Here is a 7,115-nt window from a genome sequence, read left to right on the forward strand (position 1 = left end):
ACAAAGGTTGGCTGTGATGAAAGGTTTGAAGGCAAGTCTGAAAAAGCCTCTCTGTCTTCAATAAACAATTTGGAGCTGAGCTGGTTACTGAGGACCCTTTTTGCATCCTTGCAGAAAAAAAAATCAACTCTTTTTCAAAAATTCTTGGCCTGGATGGAGGTCTGATAAATGCTAAATTACCTAGGCATAAAAGGATCAGCCCAGGAAGAGAACGTTCAACTAAGCCAAAGCTTAAACCTAATTTAAGTTTTTGTTTATGTACTGCCCTTATAGCATGCTCAAGGGTCATTTTCTTAGGGACACACAGCAGTACATATATTCCAGCAAGGAACGTGGAATCTTTTATATTCTTCTTCTTCCTTTATTCTTCATGCCTTTGGAATCCCAGTATTACTGCATGTAGTTAAAAAGATTGTTGCTTACTTATTTTTAACATTCCATCCCACTCTTAGCTAACAAGCCTCCCAAAGCTGCTTGTAAATATCAGAAGTAAAGGAGTTTCTGCCACAGACAGCTTCATCATCCAAACAAAGAATTCAAGATAGGGTTGAATTACATGTTATGAAGTTTGAGACGTTGCAATGCAAATGGCAGCCATGAATCAAGTTCCCTTCTCTAATGTCTACTTCAATATACTGACATTTTACTCAGTTTTTGTTTCATTATAACACGATTTCCCTATCCATTGGCTCATCATTCTCAAGAATATGTTTATAACACTGGTGTCAGGATACAGGGTATTATGAATTCAAGGAGGAGGAGAAGGGAACACAGAAACCTGACATTTTGGCAATATTTTCATGTTATCTAAAACAGGCACTTCCATTTTTAGCTGGTAGGCTGAAGAATATAGTAATATTCTTCAAACAGTTGTGTACTGTCTTCTTAAAATGGACTGGCCAACTTAATATACTAATAAAAGGAAACTGTTAAGATTGCAGAGCTGGATCTCAATACAACACAGCTACTGTGTTCACAAAACATGCTAAGTCAGCATTTTCCAACAATGTGATTATAAACTTTAGAGAGACATTTGATTCAGTTAGAGGACGCTGACATTAGAAGCCAGATATGACCACAATGATGCCATGCCCCGAGTTCTACAAGATTTTCAGTCTGGCAAAAGATGGTCATTTATAACAGAATAACAGAGTTGGGAGGTACCTTGGAGGTCTTCTAGTCCCAACCCCCCCCTGCTTAAGCAGGAAAATCTATACCATATCTTAGATCACATAATCTTATATGATTGTCTTACTTAATATAATGTAATAATAATATAAAATATACTTATGCATAATTATATTATATTATTGTCTTAATTAAACGGTTGCCTTATCTTCAATCATATAATCTCAGATCATGTGACTTCTGTCTGCTTTGAATTAGACTAACATGATTATTACATCAAGATTTGAAAATAGCAACAATAAGCCTTGAATGTGGATTGTGCATACACAGTCTGAGAGGGCACTGGGCTGAAAATGATTTTGTAAAGCGACATAGGATCAAAAGGGTTGCATAACCGTATACTAAACTAAGATAAAAAGGGGTTGGTTAGTTTGGGTATTTTGTGATTCAGACCATCACATTAAACCCTAACATGATTTGATTGGGTACAGGTTATTGTATGGATAATCCTATTATATTTGATTCTTTGATTTAGTGTTTACTATGGTGTATAAGCTTAGCCAATATGAAAAGTAAAGTACTATACTTTTAACAATATCCATCTCAAGTGTAGAACTTCACATTTTAATTACCACATGACTTTTTAATATAGCAAAACTAAAAGGTTTCTCAGCTTATAAGAGAATTAACAAAACATCATTTATAGTTTTATAGTTTTTCATGCAACAATTAGCTTCGTTACATTTTGATAATCATCCAACTGTTTTCAGTGGCAACCTGCCCTCTTTTCTCTAAGGGCCTGCTCATATTGCCAGCTCCATATGGCTCATACTATGGGAATGCATCAGAATTAACTCAAAAGAAAAGATGCAAACAAACTCATACAAACAGCACACACACTACATATATAACATATACAAGCCAATTAAATAAGCATACCCAGCCTAATCATGTCTCCATAGTAAACAAAATAAAAAGGCAATTTTCTTCCCTACTATTGGTCCCAAATACTAGATTTTAGTCGCAAAAAAGCCATCCCTCTAAGAATCCAATCCTCTTTTTGAAGCTATCTGGACTAATGATCACCACTTTATTGAAGGCAACGAGCTGAACAAGTACGGCCTGCACAAGAGAAGGTCACCATTAGAACATTTGATAAGAGGGATACATTCTTCTCACATATAAGCCTTGGAACCTTTAAAAGGCCAGTCCAAGTGTTGCTGATAACTTGAATTTCACTACTACAGCATTCCTGATAGATGGCTCCCCAGTCTGTTTTTTTTTTTAAAAATATTACTCATTTTATAGATACCAAGAGGAACAATTATATACTACAGATTAACTTGCCGCTATATGCTCTTATATGGGAATTAGATGAGACTTTTCACATCTAAGGACAACAAAAAAAGTCAATAACTATGAGCCAGTGAAGAAAACTCCTCATCTTGGATTGGTTCACATATATCACGTTCATCAAAATGGCAGCAACTTAAGAGTTGCTCATAGAGTCACAGGGCTGGAAGGAACCTTGGAGGTCTTCTGGTCCAACCCGTCCAAGACAGGAGACCTTTTGCCAACCTGGACAAATGGTTGTCCAATCTTTTCTTGAAAACCTCCAGAGATGGAGCATCCACCACACTGGGAAGCAAGCCGTTCCATTGATTAATCGTTCTCATTGCCAATTACATTTATAGAAATATGCTATCTCAAATGTATCACCTTAGAGTTGAGCTTGTGTGCTTACTATACATACATTGAGTACTGGGTCCATCGAAGATATTGCACTCATTAGTTATATGCATCCTTATTGCAGATCACAAACTGCATTTTTGCAAACTGCTTGCCCAGAACAAACTCCTATGATTATGATTTCTTTATTAGCACAGAGACCAAGATTCTTCAAGTAGAAGCATCTGTTCTAATAAAGCCTCAGAGGTCCCTGGCAATTTTTCCTGGCAATTTAAAAGAGCTAAGGAAAGTCTCTACTTGAAACTCTGGAGCTAGAATTAATTTTAATTAATCAAATTAAGTAAGTATAGGGCAGGTTTGTGGACACTTTAAATGAGATCATTTCATTGATTTGTCATTCCCTTTTCTGAAGAATTACGTCGTAATTCTCCAACAACAACAAAAAAGAAGACAGAAACATTCATACCTTGATATTGAGAAGGGGGCTCAGACAGACGTCCATACTTGTGCTTTTTGCCATCTTTCCAATCTATTGCTAAGATCATTATAAGCAAGTAAAAAGAAAATAACCCCACATTAATCACACTACAAGTTTTATAACTTTTCTCATGTAAGCAAATATGCCACATATTGCCCACTAGGGCTTAGACAAGCTCAAAGAATTTGTAACCTTCAGTGTGAGACATCTTTCCTCTACTAAGCAAATCAACTTAACTTTCATTTTGCCCTCAGTCTGAGGGAAAAAGGATACAGTTTCTTCATTCCTTCAGATTATCCTGTTCCTGTTTATGTATTTTTTTGTTTAAAAAAATGTATAAGTCTGCCTTTCTTATACATGATAATCCTAATAGTGGAAACATGAGCAGAGAAATGACTGAGCAACTAAATTGGGGATCATGAAGACCTATTTCATCATCTTCTAAAACTCTCAAGCACCACCACAAAACAGACATGTCCAAGACTGTGTGTCAAAACTTGCAGGACAATGGGACAGAATCATGGCAGAAGTTATATTGCTTGTGTGTGTGTGTGTGTGTGTATGTGTGTGTGTGATGTTGCCACATAGGCTAAAGAGGTGAGGTTTTGATTGCAATACTGTGTCTGACATCTTGCAGATGTATCTCACCCACTGCCCCATGGATTAGGGTTAGGCTGCCAAACCAGGAGTCAGCAATCCAATACCTGGATATCATGGCACCCTTGGTCTACAGCTCCCATAATTAAATGAAAAACACATATTTATTCATTTTCATTTAAGTGCCAAATGAGACTACAACATTTCACAAGATCTTAGAGCAGGGGTGTCAAACTGCGGGCCGGATACATTATGCCGAAACTGCGCCCACCCCATTGCCGGCAATGAAGAAAAAGTCGCAATATGTCATGACATGTCACGCAATGTTGCGAGTTTGACACTCCTCTCTTAGAATGTTTTCATCTGAAAATTCAAATACTCTTTAAACATTGTTTGGGAACTGTTGGCCTATTGACTGCAGCAACTATTTCCTGGCTTTCAAAAGGTGAAACTATATTTGCAGCTGTCACTGATTTTGAGAGAAACAAACCCTAATTAGGACAAATGTTCAAAAGTGAGAAAAGAGAAGCTGCTGCCAAAAAACCTTGTAACAATGACAACTACTATATATCCTCCAATGGCTTGAGAGAGAGAGAGAGAGAGAGAGATATGCACTGAAAACAAGCCTGGTTAAAAACACAGGTGCTAATTCTGAATTGTATTATAGAGTAGTCATAACCAGAGACCACAGCAGCAGTTTCAGCTGGAGGATTTGTAGTCCATGAAAATTATGATAAACTGAGCATGAGGCTTAAATCTGTAGAAGCCAGGCTCTGCCTTAACTAACCAAGCAGCATCTTTACTATCCAGGGCTCCAGTGGCTTCTCCACATGCTCACCTGGATTGCTCTTTGCCTTCATAGGCTCTCATTTTTAAGGGGCAAGAAGAGGGCAGAGAGAGGCTACCAATCCTGAGGGAGGAGCCCTCAGAGACACAAAGCAATTCAAAGCAGAAAGAAGTTAAAAAGGAGCAGCAAGCAGCATCATAAACCAGGCAAGCTAGAAATTTGTTCCAAAAGCAATTCTACTTTCTTATAGTAAATGAAGAATGACAGCAGTGGAGCGTGGAACCTGTCCTCTTCACTACAATCTCATTTTATTCTGGGTAAATTTAGCAGAAAGCTACACACACACACAAAAAAACTTGGTTTAATTAGAAACCTCTTCACCCCCCCACCCCCCCCAAATGATTATTTGTGGGGTCAGGGGGAGGCAAAAGAGAGCAGCAAGCAAACAGAGTTTTAAAGAAAACCTGCCTGGCATGCATATGTCACAACCCAAGCATAATTTCTCTTGGAGTTGGAGAAGATTACAGCTGCTAGAGAAAAGTATTGTGAGGTAGCCTGGTTTGTTGGTTTCATGCCTCATTAAAAGGCAAGGAGGCATCTGCCAAAGCAGCCCTGGCTTGCACCATGCTGGGATTATTAGCATATGGTGCCAAAGAGGCAGTATATAGACTCAAAAGAGCTCCCTTCAGCCTGTTCACAGAATGGCGAGCTAGGACTGCCTTTAAAATGTCATGAGAGGCAAAAATGTCATTGTTGGGCAGGAAGGTAGGGAGTTTGCGGGGTATGTGTGTGTGAAATCCAAAAGGTTGCCAGCCACTACACATCCTAGGCAAAATAAGTGAATTGTCAGCATCACTAGCAGAGCGTCAACAAAAGGCAAGAAAGAAGAAAGGGATAAAAATAAACTTGAAGTGGTTTTCTAGCTTGCCGGGATTTAACGTAACCCAATGTCCTTCTTGTCTGGATGTTTGCTTAAAAGCATACTTTCCCTTCACCAATGGCCTTATTAATGTCTCATTTCATTTTACTGAAATAATTAGCAAACTGAATGTTATGACTTACCTTTCTGAGGGCTTGGCTTCCGCATTCTATTGCCTGATACAAGGCCTCACTCTGCAGCTGACTTAGGGTTACTAATCTGAAGATGACTGGAAGTAAAAAGAGAATACACACAGTCTTGAGAAGTGGTCAAGAATTTTAAACTGCAAATCAAGTTCTCTTTAATTCCAAACTTCAAACCAAATATTCTTTGTAAACATCTGCATTTTAGCTCCAAAGCTTATGAATGAATCAACTATTTGTAGCCATTCAATTTTGGTTTTTTGCAGTGTATTTTTTGCAGGGGAAACTGCCTTTGCTGCTTTGGGATTGCACTCCCTTTGAAGAAACAGGTTTATAATTCATAGATTTAAAAAAAAAAATCATCTTTTTTTTCTGTTTTGTCCAGTGGTGACTGTGGCTGAGAATCCCATTTATCAGCCTCACAGTATATGCAATTTGTGACCTCACCAGAAGACAGCAGGGCATTTTCAGTCATACTTCTAGACTAGACTATGGTAAAGCAGACTGTGTATAACTTCAACTCTGAAATGCCCTTTAACCTGAAACATACATGTTTGGATGTCTTATGCAAAAAATTATATACTTTTATTTTGATGTATGACAATCTAATTTGATTATGTTTTAATGTATACTTTTAAAATCCTTGCAACTCAATTAGATTTCCCTTTATTTGTCTTTAATGATCAGAACAGAATTCTTTATTCTGTTACCAAGAATATGGTCACTAAGTTCAAAAGACTTTTTCAGAGCACATGTGTCCAGGAAGATCCTATTAAAAACCTTTTGGAAAATAACCAGGATTTATACATATCACTATCCCATATTCCCAGGAACTTCAGGGAATGTCCAGCAAGCCCTTCTGAGTTGCTCCCATGCAGACTTCTTCCCGATGGCTGGCCTCCTCTTAAAATTGCAAAATAGCAAGGAAGGCTAGAACAGGCCAAAACACTTCTGGCAAGCATCCCGGTCAAGCCTGGAGCTAACAGACATGCCACGAGGCAGGGAGCAAATGTAATTTTCCTGGCTACTCAAAGTCTCTTGGCTACAGCTTCTGCAAGGACAGAGAGGGGAGACCGTTGGGAAGACGGAAAGAAGGATCTTAGTCAGCAGAAGATGACTATACATTCTAAGAAAGGAAAACAAACTTGGCTCCTTTCTCTCTGTTGATGTTAAAGAATGAGATCACGGGCAAAATTCAGGACTAATGAGCTTTAATAAATTCCACTAGAGCAATTAGTATGTGCACTTGGAAAGACCATCTCTTTGACCCTCTCTTCTCTTCACTGTCAATACCAATACCACATTAGGAGAAGCACTGCTTTATGTCTGCTCACAACATGCTCAATGGGACAACAGTGAATAGTTCCAGCAATT

This window comes from Protobothrops mucrosquamatus, unplaced genomic scaffold (genome assembly GCF_001527695.2).
Source record: "Protobothrops mucrosquamatus isolate PMUCROS unplaced genomic scaffold, P.Mucros_1.0 scaffold468, whole genome shotgun sequence".
In the NCBI taxonomy this organism is placed as follows: Eukaryota; Metazoa; Chordata; class Lepidosauria; order Squamata; family Viperidae; genus Protobothrops; species Protobothrops mucrosquamatus.